General features: G+C 36.7%; 1 protein-coding gene across 4 annotated transcripts in view; it reads left to right on the top strand.

Moving 5' to 3' along the window:
* The first annotated feature begins 1,047 nt into the window (after positions 1-1,047).
* The window catches only part of PELI1 (pellino E3 ubiquitin protein ligase 1), a 56,741-nt gene continuing 45,471 nt past the window's right edge, over positions 1,048-12,317 (top strand). Inside the window, exon 1 of one of the 4 annotated variants that reach the window (XM_074287045.1) lies at positions 1,048-1,455. The gene's annotated coding sequence lies outside the window, so the exon portion shown is untranslated. The other 3 variants (XM_074287048.1, XM_074287046.1, XM_074287047.1) reach the window with 3 other exon arrangements.

The raw sequence follows: 12,317 nt of genomic DNA, 5'->3' as shown, positions 1-12,317 counted from the left end.
AGATAATATACAAACAACTAAGTAAAAACAAGACACACACACACATATGTATATAAAATTTAAAAGATTTGGTAATTTACTGCCAAAATCAAAGTTGGTGAGGGGACGTCCAGGAGCCAGCTTTCGGGTTTGCTGTTTATTCAGTCCCGAAGTTTCAGTCAATTATTCACGGGAAACAGCAAGTAAAACAAAATCTCTGTCCCCGGGAGTTCAAACTTACAACGGGGTAGTTAAAACAGTCACGTGATGTACAAAGAACTAGAAGATTCTTAAGAATGTCAAATCTGCGACTGATGCTCACTGATGCTCAGTGACATCTCGTTTCCTTACAGGAATACGTGATTCCCCTATTCCTGCATTGCCCTTAACGTGGGCTGCAAAAGGAGTGGAGAAGTCACACAAATGCGGGCTCTGGGCTCCCGGCTGTTGGCCGAGCTCTGCAAAGTTGTATCCCTGTTACGGACTGTAAGTCTCGATCAGAGAAATCCGTGCTTAAGCTTGGGGGGGGGGGGTGAGAGAGAGGGGGGAGAGACTGATGGCGTGGGACCAAAGAATCCCCGGACTAGAGCCCCCAGAGGTTCTCTACCAACGTGGCTTCCAGAAAGTGTTCGTGGGGGAATGGGGGATCTTGTAAAAGATGGGGGTTGTAAAAAACGGGGAACCCACAACATCCCTCCCCCTAAAAAAAAATTAAAAACAAAAACAAACGAAAAACAAATAGGAAGGCGGCCTTGTCTCTGTCAACAACACTCCAGAACAGCCCTTTTCAGCTAGTGAGTCTGTGGCCATGGAAACGGGAGGGGACGGCCCTAGCCCGGGTACGCATGCGCAGTAGCACAAAGTGGCACGGGTTGTGTGAGGTGAAGCTCTCCCCAGGTTCCTCCCCACTTTCCGCTTGAGAACTACAACTCCCAGGAGGTCTCTGGGCTGCGGCGCGGCTCCTTCTCTCCTCCTTCTTCTCCTCCACATCCACCTCCTCCTCCTTCTCCTCCTCCTCCTCCCCGGTCCTTAACCCTTCCCCCCTTCTATTCTCCTCCCTCCTTCCCCCGCGCGTCTCCTCCCCTCTCTTTCGCTGTGTGTCACTGACCCAGAGGCGGGGTGAGGCGGAGGGGGAACCGCGGGGGGCGCCACCGCCGCTGCGCTGCTCGGGTTCGCGGTGTGTGCGTTCTCTTCCCCCGCCGGGATCGCCCCCACGCCAGGGGGCTCTGAGCCTCCCCGCTTCTCTTTCTCTTCCTCGCGTGTCTCCCTCTGCCGCCGGTCTCCGTCACTCGGGTTCCGGGGCTAACTTCTCGTCGCTCGGCGCTCGTCGGGCTCCAGAGAAGCCCGCGGCGGCCGCTTGAGGACTCGGGAGCTTCTGTCTAGTCTCCCGCTCCCTCCCCCTCCTCCAAGCTCCCCTTTATCTCGGCGTCTGTGGAAGGGCTGCGAAGGATCCCAGTCGGCGACGGAGATTGCCCGGTGAGTATCGCGACTGTCGGGAGGCTGCGCGCGCGCTGCTCCCCGGAGGAGGGGAGTACCAACGGACGACTGATTGACTGACGGACGCTGTGAATTTGGGGAGGAGGTAGGAAAGGTTTTATTTGAGGAGAAGGTGGGAGAGGGAAGACTCTAACTTCCCCCCGACTCTTGCTGCGTTCCCCTGGGTTTATCCGCTCCCCCATCTACACCCCCCGAGGCCGAAGGAGCCCGGGATAAAGCACAGTTTCCTTCTCCATCCTGAGCCTGAGGAAGAAAGAGGAAGTGCCTTTGTCCTGGAGCTGCCTGGCCCGGACCCCTCTCTCCCTCCTCCACGACCCCGCGCAGACCCCAGCCGAGAAGGGGGGGGGGGGGGGGCGAGCATCCGCCGACTCCGGGCTTCTGTCTCCCCCTCCCCCTCCCCGCCCCCTCACCTTAGCTCTCCTGGCTCCGGGCCTTGTGTTTTCCTGCCCGAGAAGCCGGCCCGAGTGGGGAGCGAGGGAGAAACAAAAGGGAGACCAGCTTCAGGGGAGCGGGAGGAGGAACGACGCCGATGGTTCTTTATTGGAGAAGTTCCTTTTTTCCTCCCTCCCTTTTCCTTACATAACGCCAACTCCCGACTTAGTAATTTTTTTTTATTATTGTTATGATTATTGTCATTATCTCGGCGTGTCTCTCGGGCCTCCTTTCATCTCTCCATCTCTGAACACTTTACAAATACTAATTAATTAAGCCTCCTAGCACCCCTGCGGGGGAAGTCTATAGACCCGTTTTGTAGGTGGGTATACTGAGGCTCTGGAGAAGCCCTGTAATTGATGAGTTACGAGAAAACTTGTGTGGTGTCTGGAGAAATCAGAGAGCATGGGGAATCCTTCAGTTCTCCGGAGGTCCCTGGGACCAAGGTAAATATACCTACTTGTAGGTCAACTGGAGTCTATTAGTCTTGTTAATTGCTGGGTAGTTAAAACTGTACTACCGCTTATGGAGACTTAACACTTGAGAGGATTTCCTCCACTAATAGTCCTTCTTGGCTAAGACTTAGAGAAGTATTGTGAATCATAGACTTACTCATTTTGGTGGGCAGCCCTAGGGTTTTTTTTTTGTTTTGTTTTGTTTTGTTTTTTAAGATTTCTGTAGAAAATTGGATGTTTAAGCGAATTTTAATACCTCCTCAAACTTAACTGTACTTCTTAGCCATTCAGCAATACGTTTATAAATATTATAAAAGACCAGTTTTTAAGGCAAGACTCTGCTCCTTTTTGAATACTTAAAAAGTCAGCTGCTTGGTCTTGTTCAAACTCTTTTGACTTTTTCCTACTCTGCAGAGTGTTGTCATTTAGTTTCATAGCAGTTGAATATTTATTTCAAAAAGTGGCCAAAAAGCATTGTATAAACTTCTAAAAATTTCGAACTTTTAAAGACACTGCCTTACTGTTCTAGTTTGTTAATGCTTTTATTTCTTTCAGATAAAACCAATTGTTTTCTTAAGATGACTAGATGTATATCTCTCTGGAACGTTATGTTCCTTTGTACAAATACAGTTTTTCGTGTGTGTGTGTTTGTGTGTGTTTTTATAGTTTGTATTCATTTGCACAGCTTGATCTTGTCCGGTGTGTTAGGCTGGTTTGTGAGTGCTTATGATAGTTTTTAATAGCCTGTTCATGAGTTCATTTTTATTTTGGTAGTTGAGAAAGTTGAAAGTTACCAGAAATGTCTTTAAATTTAATACATTCTCTCTGTGGCTTGTTTTCGTTTCAGTGAATAATTATCACTGTCACAATAACAGGTGTAAAGTACCTTATGGTAAGTTAAGGAAGAATTTAATTTGATATTTGCATAGGTGCTTCCAATTGTAGGATGCTGATGTAAATTTTTTCCAGCCTGTTGCCCCTCAGACCAAACTTATACATTGGCTGATTGTGTCTAAAAGTAAAAGTGAGTCATTGGAAGCTGCACAAAGAGAGGATTATCAAAATAACTAACTGCATCCCTTTCCCTGCTCTAGTTAGATCTTGGATTAAAAACAAATAAAACAGGACTTTGGGTGTGGGAAGAAAGTAGCATTTGTGAAATCTTGTGCTGAAGTAAGTATAATGTGGCTTCTAAAAAATTTATCCACTCATATACTTCAGAGCAATGGAATTAGGTAAAAATGACATTTTGTCTTGATGCTAACATTTATTTTGACTTGAAAAATGAGATAGAAATGGATTGTGCCAATAGAGGCATATTTATTTTGGGTCCCTCCCCTTCTTAAATATCATCAGTTAAGTGGTCATACTGTTGGTTGACATTTATTTAGCTCTGTGGCAGATTAGCAAATGAGATTTATCATGGACCCTTTGTACTTTAAAGAAGCTACTTGAATGTTCCCTTTACTCAGTCACTGGAATCCTGAGTCAGGAGGCAGCTTTGACTGGGGAGCCTATATTTGCACATTCCCCAGCTTCTGTCCTTTAACCCTTGAATTCATATCTATACTGACAAAAGGGTCTAAGGGAATGAGGAAAATGCATATGGAAGAATTGGGTCAGACACTAATACTACCAACGTTTGTTTTGTAAGTATCAGTCAGCTTCCGTTCAGCTTATCAGAAATATGTATGTACTTAAATGTATACTGTCATTTTAAAGACACTCTTAGATTGTGAATGTGGGATAGTTTGTGATGAGCAGTTGTATTTTGTAAACAATCATTGTTTTAAAGCAGACATTAAGTTTTGATAGCTGGTAAAATATAAAAGCTGAAGTTTAGGTTCTTAGCCTGTTTACACAGACTGAGAGTGTTTTAAGAAAGTTTTAAATTTAAGAGTAATCAGAAGACTTGAATTCAGGTCTTGTCTTGATTTTTTTTTTAAATTATGTGAAAGTAGATGTCATTTTTAATTTCATCAAAAATAATTTTATTACTTGTAAGATGGGAATACCTCAGAAAGTTGTTGGGAGGAAAGCCAACTTGTAAACTTTAAAGAAGTTCTAAATGTGAGCTATCATTAAGAATTATTTTCTTTTATTATAAATTTTTCAAGAAATCATTTTGAAATATGAAAGAAAATAGTAGGATTATGTTGAGTGTGTCTTTTGGGAAATTATTCCCAAAGTGGCAGTTAATTAATTTTTTTTTTAATTGAAGAAAGTAATAGCACCCAAAAAAAAAAAAAAAAGAGGCCAACCTGAGAAAAGGAAAAAAGGAAAAACAAAATTGGTTTTAATAGAAAATCATGGTTTTTAAATTCTCTGTAATAACTAAAGATTTCTTTAAATTATTCATTTTAAACCTCTAAACTATTGTAACTGAATAAGATTGAAAGTAATTTCTACAAAACACTGGTACAAGCCATGTTTGTTGAGATTACAAGCTTTTGTTTAGCATTTTATGTTTTGCTGCTGCTGTAGAGATAGCAAAACGCTTGTCAGATCTCCTCTAATTGTATCACACATCAAAACAAAATAGAAATTATTCTTTGTAGGACTAGGATTTCTGGTGTTTTGTTTTTTCCAAGTTTGAACTCTGGGGCAAAATTTTTCCTAATCTGATTCTATATTAGAACTGTAGAATAGGCTTATTAACATGAGAATGATTTCAGGACCTACCACTAACTTTTTTGTTATATTGGGCAGGACACAGCACTTCCTTTGGATATTGCATATTTCATGTGACCTTTGGTGGTACATATGTCTAAATGGTATTTACCTGGCATCATACACCTAGTATATTAATTTAAAAGGACTCATATTTTGTTCGAACACATTGCAAGCAAAGTACTATTACATGGTGCTATCACGTTTAATAAAATTTTAGAGTCTGAAAGACTTAGGTTCACATTCAATCTCTCACACTAACTCTTTGGCAACTTCAACCTCAGTTTCTTTATCTGTAAAAACCGTATAGTGATATGTTTATGCCGATTATCTACCTACTTCCCTCCCTTCCTCACAGGTTTTTGAGGTTCAACTGAGATATGCATATGAAGTACTTTGAAAACTTTCAAGCACCATATAAATGTCAGCTGTTAGTTTTTTGAGGAATTCGAGTATTTATAAAGTTTCCCTACAATGAAATTATTATTAATAGCAAGTAATCTCTAACTTTTGAACATTTGACTGAAGCCTTTCATTTAACAGTTGTGTGATATTTATCCACAGAAATAAGCTAAGAAGAAAGAAGACTTAATAATAAAGGAAACATGAATAGAAATGAATTTTAAATTCTAAGAATTGAAAGAATTTGATTATTTTTCCAAATGCCATAATTACCTGCTATCATCAGTACTGGGACAAGATTAATAAAAGAGCCATGTCTACCTAGTATTAATTGCTTTAATAATCCTACTTCACAATAAATCATTTTTAGAAGGAAAACTATGGAGAAAACTGGCATTCATCAGCATCAGCTAGATAAGCTAAACATTAGAAATGTGATTAAAAAAAATCTAAAATTCAACTCATGCAGCCTTAATCAAAGATAAATGACTTCCTTTTTCAACAAATTTGTAGCCAGTTTTTATTTTTAATCTTTCTCCTAAGAGAAGTTATTAATTCTAAAAATGCCAGTTTCTCATTTCCATTACAACTTTTTGTTGTTTACTTATGTAGGATATTAAATGCTTAGCTATTACTGACAGTACATATAGTTGGTATAATGCAATGCTTTGGTTAGATCGCAGTTAAATTTCAATGATTAAAGAAGCCAAGTTTTTGTTAACAGAAGGAATACTATATATATATATATATATATATATATATATATATATATATATATATATATATATATATATTTTTTTTTTTTTTTTAGAACAAACAAAATGTACAAATGAACATTGGCCTTGAGAGACTATAAGCTGCTCCCAAAAATATTTCTGTTCCTAAAAATGTATTTAGGGATTCTTTTTTTAAATTTACTTACAGAGTCAGCTTGGAAACTACAAGGGGGAGGAAGGGAGGAGAAATAAGGTCACATTGCTCCTTAGTGTTTTTAACTAAAGTTAGTAACAGTAGCAAAATCACTCATGTCATCAAAAACCCTTAGTTGTTTTCAAAAATCAAATTTAGTTTTAAAAAGAATAAAGACTTCCACAAACTTAAAAGCCTTTTCCAGAAGAGAAATTCCCAAACTATTTCAAGGGGAAACAGTATTGTTGGAATAATGGTGTAACTTTTCAGAGTGATTGTCTTAAAGATGACATTCTTTTGGATATGACAATGATACAGTTCTTTAAAATTACATTATTAGCCACAGTCTATAAAAATACAAGTATGCAAAACTAAAGTATGATTTTAAACTCCGGGGGAAAAAAGGTTTCTCAAAATTATATTACATTTGTCTTGTTAAGTAAGTATTTTACAGTATTATTCATTCCAAAATTCTTTGTTGAAGTGGATATTTCCATTTTACAGATGGGAAAACTAAGGTTCTATGACTTAGGTAACATTGTGATAGAGATGAAGGCTGGTTTCAGGTCCTTATACTATGCCTATATCTCATTTCCAAATGTTTTTAGTTAATTTGAGAAAATAGTTATTTCTTGACACTCCCCCCAGAAAAGTTTATTAATATTAGAGCAATTGGACCTATTCCAGAAGTTTGTAAGCAGTATGCCAGCATATACATGCTTTGCAACTTTTTATGTTTGCAAAGCAATTCTTATTCAGAGTTTCCAACTTTTACTACTCAACTTCCAATATGTTGTTTTTTCTTTTTGTTTTTGTTTTGTGTTGGTTTTTTTGCTGATGCAATTGGGGTTAAGTGACTTGCCCAGGGTCACATATATAACTAGGAAGTTATTGTCTGAGGTCACATTTGAACGCAGATCCTCCTGACTTCAGGGCTGGTGCTCTATCCACTGTGCCACCTAGCTGCCCTTTCTAATATGTTCTTAAAAATATCTTTCTGCCCTAAAAGACTGAACTTGATCAGTTGTACTATGTTACTTTGCTGTTCAAGAAAATCATCCTATAAAATATATGTATATGAATAAAAAAGTAATTTGTCAAACAACATACCTAATTTTAAAGAAAGTTAATGAGATTTAAAATAGTTTGTAAAAATCCACTACAGCACTACTTCAATTTGGTAGGGAAATGACCCTTGATTTTAAAGGACAAAAGTGGGGAATGGAAATGCTTGTAGATCCTACGGTCTAAAAACCTTTTAAGTACCCAGCTAATAATGATGGTAGATTTATGTTTGTTGTTGGAGAACCAGTTCGGTTGACTTTGGAGAAATGGGTTACCTAACATTGATCACCATGTAAAAATTTTATTTTATTTTGTTTCTTGGTAACAAGTAAAAATAAAGTAGGTTTTCTAATAAAACTTAAACAGAATGGGATAAAAAAATTATGAGAAATTGGCAAAACCCTTTTCAATTTAGATCAACATTTAATATAACTTCTACCTTAATCTTTTTCAGTAGTAGTAAGGTTTTGCTTAGAATTGTTGGATCTTATGGCATACGGTTTAATTTACATGTTGCCTCAACCTTACCTACTAGTTGTGGAGCCTTGGGCATGTCAGTTAATCTCCCTCAGTTTCCTCATTTGTAAAATGAAGTTTAATGGTATTTATCTTAAAGGATTGTTATGAGAATGAAACAAGATAATATATGTAAAATGTTTTGTAAACCTTAAGTGCTATGTAAATGTTAGCTGTTATTTAATTTATGAGCTATTGACTGAATTACACAATATCCTTTTGAATCCTAGTCCAGGTAGCATGGAATACCAGACTTTTGTTCAGTTTTTGGCTTTCCTGTTATGAAAATCTAAACAAGCCAGATAACTTGTATGCTTTATTCATCTACTATAAAAAAAAAAAAAAAAGTATTTCTTGTTCACTGGCAGTATTTAAAGTCCTTCATGCAAGTGATGGTGACCATACTATATGATAACTCCTTTTTGAAAAGACCGAAGTGTCCCATAAGGTAGCAGGCTTCCTGACAGAGCTTCTTGTTAATAATTGGATTTTCTGAAGTTATGTGACCAAATACTATCTTTATTATATGTGCTGGGGAAAGGAAGTGCTTTGCAAAAATAATAATAAAGACATAATATACATTTTGAGTATGTTAATCATCATAAAACTAATTTGGTCACTCAGTTTTTAGCTGATTAGAAGTCTAGCTTAATTATTAGAGCGCTACATATTCTGCGTGATTCTCTACAATTTGTCCATTAAATTCAATGCTGGCTATAACAGCAGTGTTCACCCCTTCTCTTATTTTAACTTCTTAACCTCTCAATAATCCTTTTTTTTTTTCCCTTGCTCTTTTTGGGTCAGAGATTTTTGTAAGAATTTTGCCCTGTCATCAACTAGGTAGTGGGATAAATAATCCATTTTTTATTTTAGATAGATAGCTAGTAGCTGATGGTGCTTTAATCTTCTCAGTGGAACTTATTACTAAATAAACTATCTAAGACAGAAGTACATTTGAATTGGCTACCTAGCTGAATTTCAGAATGGGCTGTCTTTTTTTTTTTTTTTTTTTTTTTTTTTTTTTTTTTTGCTCTGTCTCCTTTCCTAACACTGATGATAGACAGTTGCTATCATCTTAAATGATAATCTGATCATGGAATAAGCTACGTGTGTTTGAATTGTTAAGTATCTATCTGTTTGATGTTTAAGGGTGAAAGGATAAAAATATGGTAGTGAAGTTTAACAGATGTTCCTAACCTTGCCTACTATGGGAATGAATTACGAAATGATTAGCATTGATTCTTTGCCAGTCAGTGGGTGCTCAGTCTAGTGCCTCTTATATGCCAATTGATTCAAACTTAATCGTGTCTCAAAAAGATCACCTTGATTATGGTCATTAACACTACATTGGATGAAAAGAAACAATTGGAGGTGCTTTGTTTGTTCTTCAAAACCTAAGTGCTAGATTTCTGGCTTTTGGCAGACAATATTCCTAAGTACTTTGTGTTCCACTGGGTTTATGCCAGATTAAATGTACTGCATGTACTGGAAACACCAAAAGCAGACTTTAATTTTAGACTACTGCTAACAATATCGATTTTTCTTCGACTTCTTCCTTCCTACTGATCCTTTTAATTTATTATCAAAAGAAGACTGGCCTCTGTGTTAACAGAACTGGCTCACCAGAGCTCTGCAGGAGAAAACCTGTTGCATTTGTGGTTTTTGTAATGTAAGAGGATGCATATATTCCCAAGCATACATATTTCCTTTATCATCGGACTAGAAGCAGCTTTGATGAATTTTGAAGTCAACTTACCCAACTGATTAACAACCAATCTGTGACCTCATTGATCTCAAAAATCTTGGTTTATAACTGATTTTTTTTCAGCATTGTGTGAAATTACAGGTTTAATGAAAATGCTTATTTAGTTTTATCTGCTTTTAGAAATAGTATATCTGAATTGTATCTATTTCAGTTTTTTGAATGCTGATTTTTAAAGCATTTACCAAGAATTTGTCACTAGAGAATTTATAAGAATTTGCTATGTCTCTGAAGTGAGTAGGCTGGTAGTGATTCAGTTAGCCCCCTCTGATTTCCCACCCACTTCTTAAACTGAAATCACCTCTTTCTTAACATCTAGTAGCCCTGAGTCATAGCCTCCATATCTTGGCAGAACTTCTAAAGAAGATTGTCAAATGGAAGAACTCATATTGAAGTGAAATTTGCAGAAAACAAGCTGGAATCATAGATGATTGATCATAGTGATAGTATCTGAAAATTCTTACAGGTATGTTTTTACCATAGGGCTTGTAAATGCTGCATTTCCTGTTAGCTCATTTTTCACAATTTCTATCTTTAAGTGAAATTTATATTATAGTTCTTTATTGAATAAGTTCATAGATACAATTACCTATAGAAAGTTCTTCTCCTTTGGCATTTTCAATTTCTCTTATTATTGAGCCTACCATTTCAAAGTCCCATTCAAGAAACAACCATCTATTTTTTTAAATTTTATTTATTTTATTATAGCTTTTTATTTATAAGATAAATGTATTGGTAATTTTTCAGCATTGACAGTTGCAAAACCTTTTGTTCCAACTTTTCCCCTCCTTCCCCCAGATGGCAGGTTGACCAAGACATGTTAAATATGTTAAAGAATAAGTTAAATACAATATATGTATACATGTCCATATAGTTATTTTGCTGTACAAAAAGAATCAGACTTTGAAATAGTATACAATTAGCCTGTGAAGGAAATCAAAAATGCAGGTGGACAAAAATGTAGGGATTGGGAATTCTATGTAGTGGTTCATAGTCATCTCCTAGAGTTCTTTTGCTGGGTATAGCTAGTTCAGTTCATTACTGTTCTATTGGAACTGATTTGGTTCATCTCATTGTTGAAGAGGGCCACATCCATCAGAATTGATCATCATATAGTATTGTTGTTGAAGTATATAATGATCTGGTCCTGCTCATTTCACTCAGCATCAGTTCATGTAAATCTCTCCAGGCCTTTCTGAAATCATCCTGTCGGTCATTTCTTACAGAACAATAATATTCCATAATATTTATATACCACAATTTATTCAGCCAATCTCCAATTGATGGGCATCCACGTAGTTTCTAGTTTCTGGCCACCACTAAGAGGGCTGCCACAAACATTCTTGCACATACAGGTCCCTTTCCCTTCTTTAAGATCTTTTTGGGATATAAGCTTAGTAATAACACTGCTGTATCAAAGAGTGTGCACAGTTTGATAACTTTTTGATCATAGTTCCAAATCATTCTCCAGAATGGCTGGATATATTCACAATTCCACCAACAATGTATCAGTGTCCCAGAAATAAGCATTTATTATGTACCTTCTCTATTCCAGGCACTGTTAAATGCTTTTTAGCTATTAGGTCATTTGATCCTCATAGCATTTTGGAGAGACACATGTTGTTATTATCTACATTTTACAGTTGAAAACTGAAGCAGAGATTAAATGATTTGCCCCATTGTCTGAGATAGAATTTGGATTCAGGTCTTCTTGGCTCCAAGTTCAGTCATAGTAAATATGCCACATAGTAGCCTTGGAATTCATCTGTTGTTATCTTGAAATAGCATGTTGGGATAACCAAGATTTATATTACATGTGACAATATCACAGATAAATAGAGAAGAAGTTCATGTGAATCCTCAAGTCATAATTGAATGCAAATCTACACTAGTGGTTTAACACTTTGTTGATAGGAACAAGGTAGCTAAAAATACAATAATAAATAATCCTAAGTCTAATCTTGGATAAATATGCCCTTATTTGGGGACAATTTTTTTCCCCCAGCAAAGCATATAATTGGAAGAAACATCAATATCAATGAGTAACATTATAGGGTTTTAGCGCGCTTTAAATATATTGTTTCATTTGATCCTCATAATAACTTTTTGAAGTAGGTAGATACTTCAAAAACAATTATTATTTCAATTTGAGGTAGTTATTACTATATCTCCCACCCTGTTTTAACAAAAGAAAAAACTCTTAGAAGCTCTTAGAAGTTTAATGATTTGTCCTGGAAGTAGGTATCTAGCAGGATCTGAACTTAGATGAGGTGATATCTCATTCTGATCTTTTTATGCTATCACCAAAAAAAAAGTGAAACACCCAGTGAAAGGGTATGATAGCTTCTTTTTTTTTATTAAGTGAAAACAGGATACAAACTTATTTGTTGGAATAGGCTGTGGCAATCCAAAATGATGAATCTGTTATATTAGAAACAGTGTGATGATCCACAGAATAAATATTTGACTATAGAAAGGTATTGTTCAGATCTTGCAGGTGAAAAAAAAAAGACCAAGATTCATATCTGGGCTCTTTGGGTTGTGTAATTTTAGTGGCATCTTTGAACTTTTCTAGTCTTGTTTCCTTATATGTGCAGTGGAGATAAGAAGCAACCAAATGTTACCTATAG

This window comes from Sminthopsis crassicaudata, chromosome 2, assembly GCF_048593235.1.
Source record: "Sminthopsis crassicaudata isolate SCR6 chromosome 2, ASM4859323v1, whole genome shotgun sequence".
In the NCBI taxonomy this organism is placed as follows: Eukaryota; Metazoa; Chordata; class Mammalia; order Dasyuromorphia; family Dasyuridae; genus Sminthopsis; species Sminthopsis crassicaudata.
The sequence above is the reverse complement of the archived record's forward strand: the minus strand, read 5'-3'. Positions and strand labels throughout refer to the sequence as shown.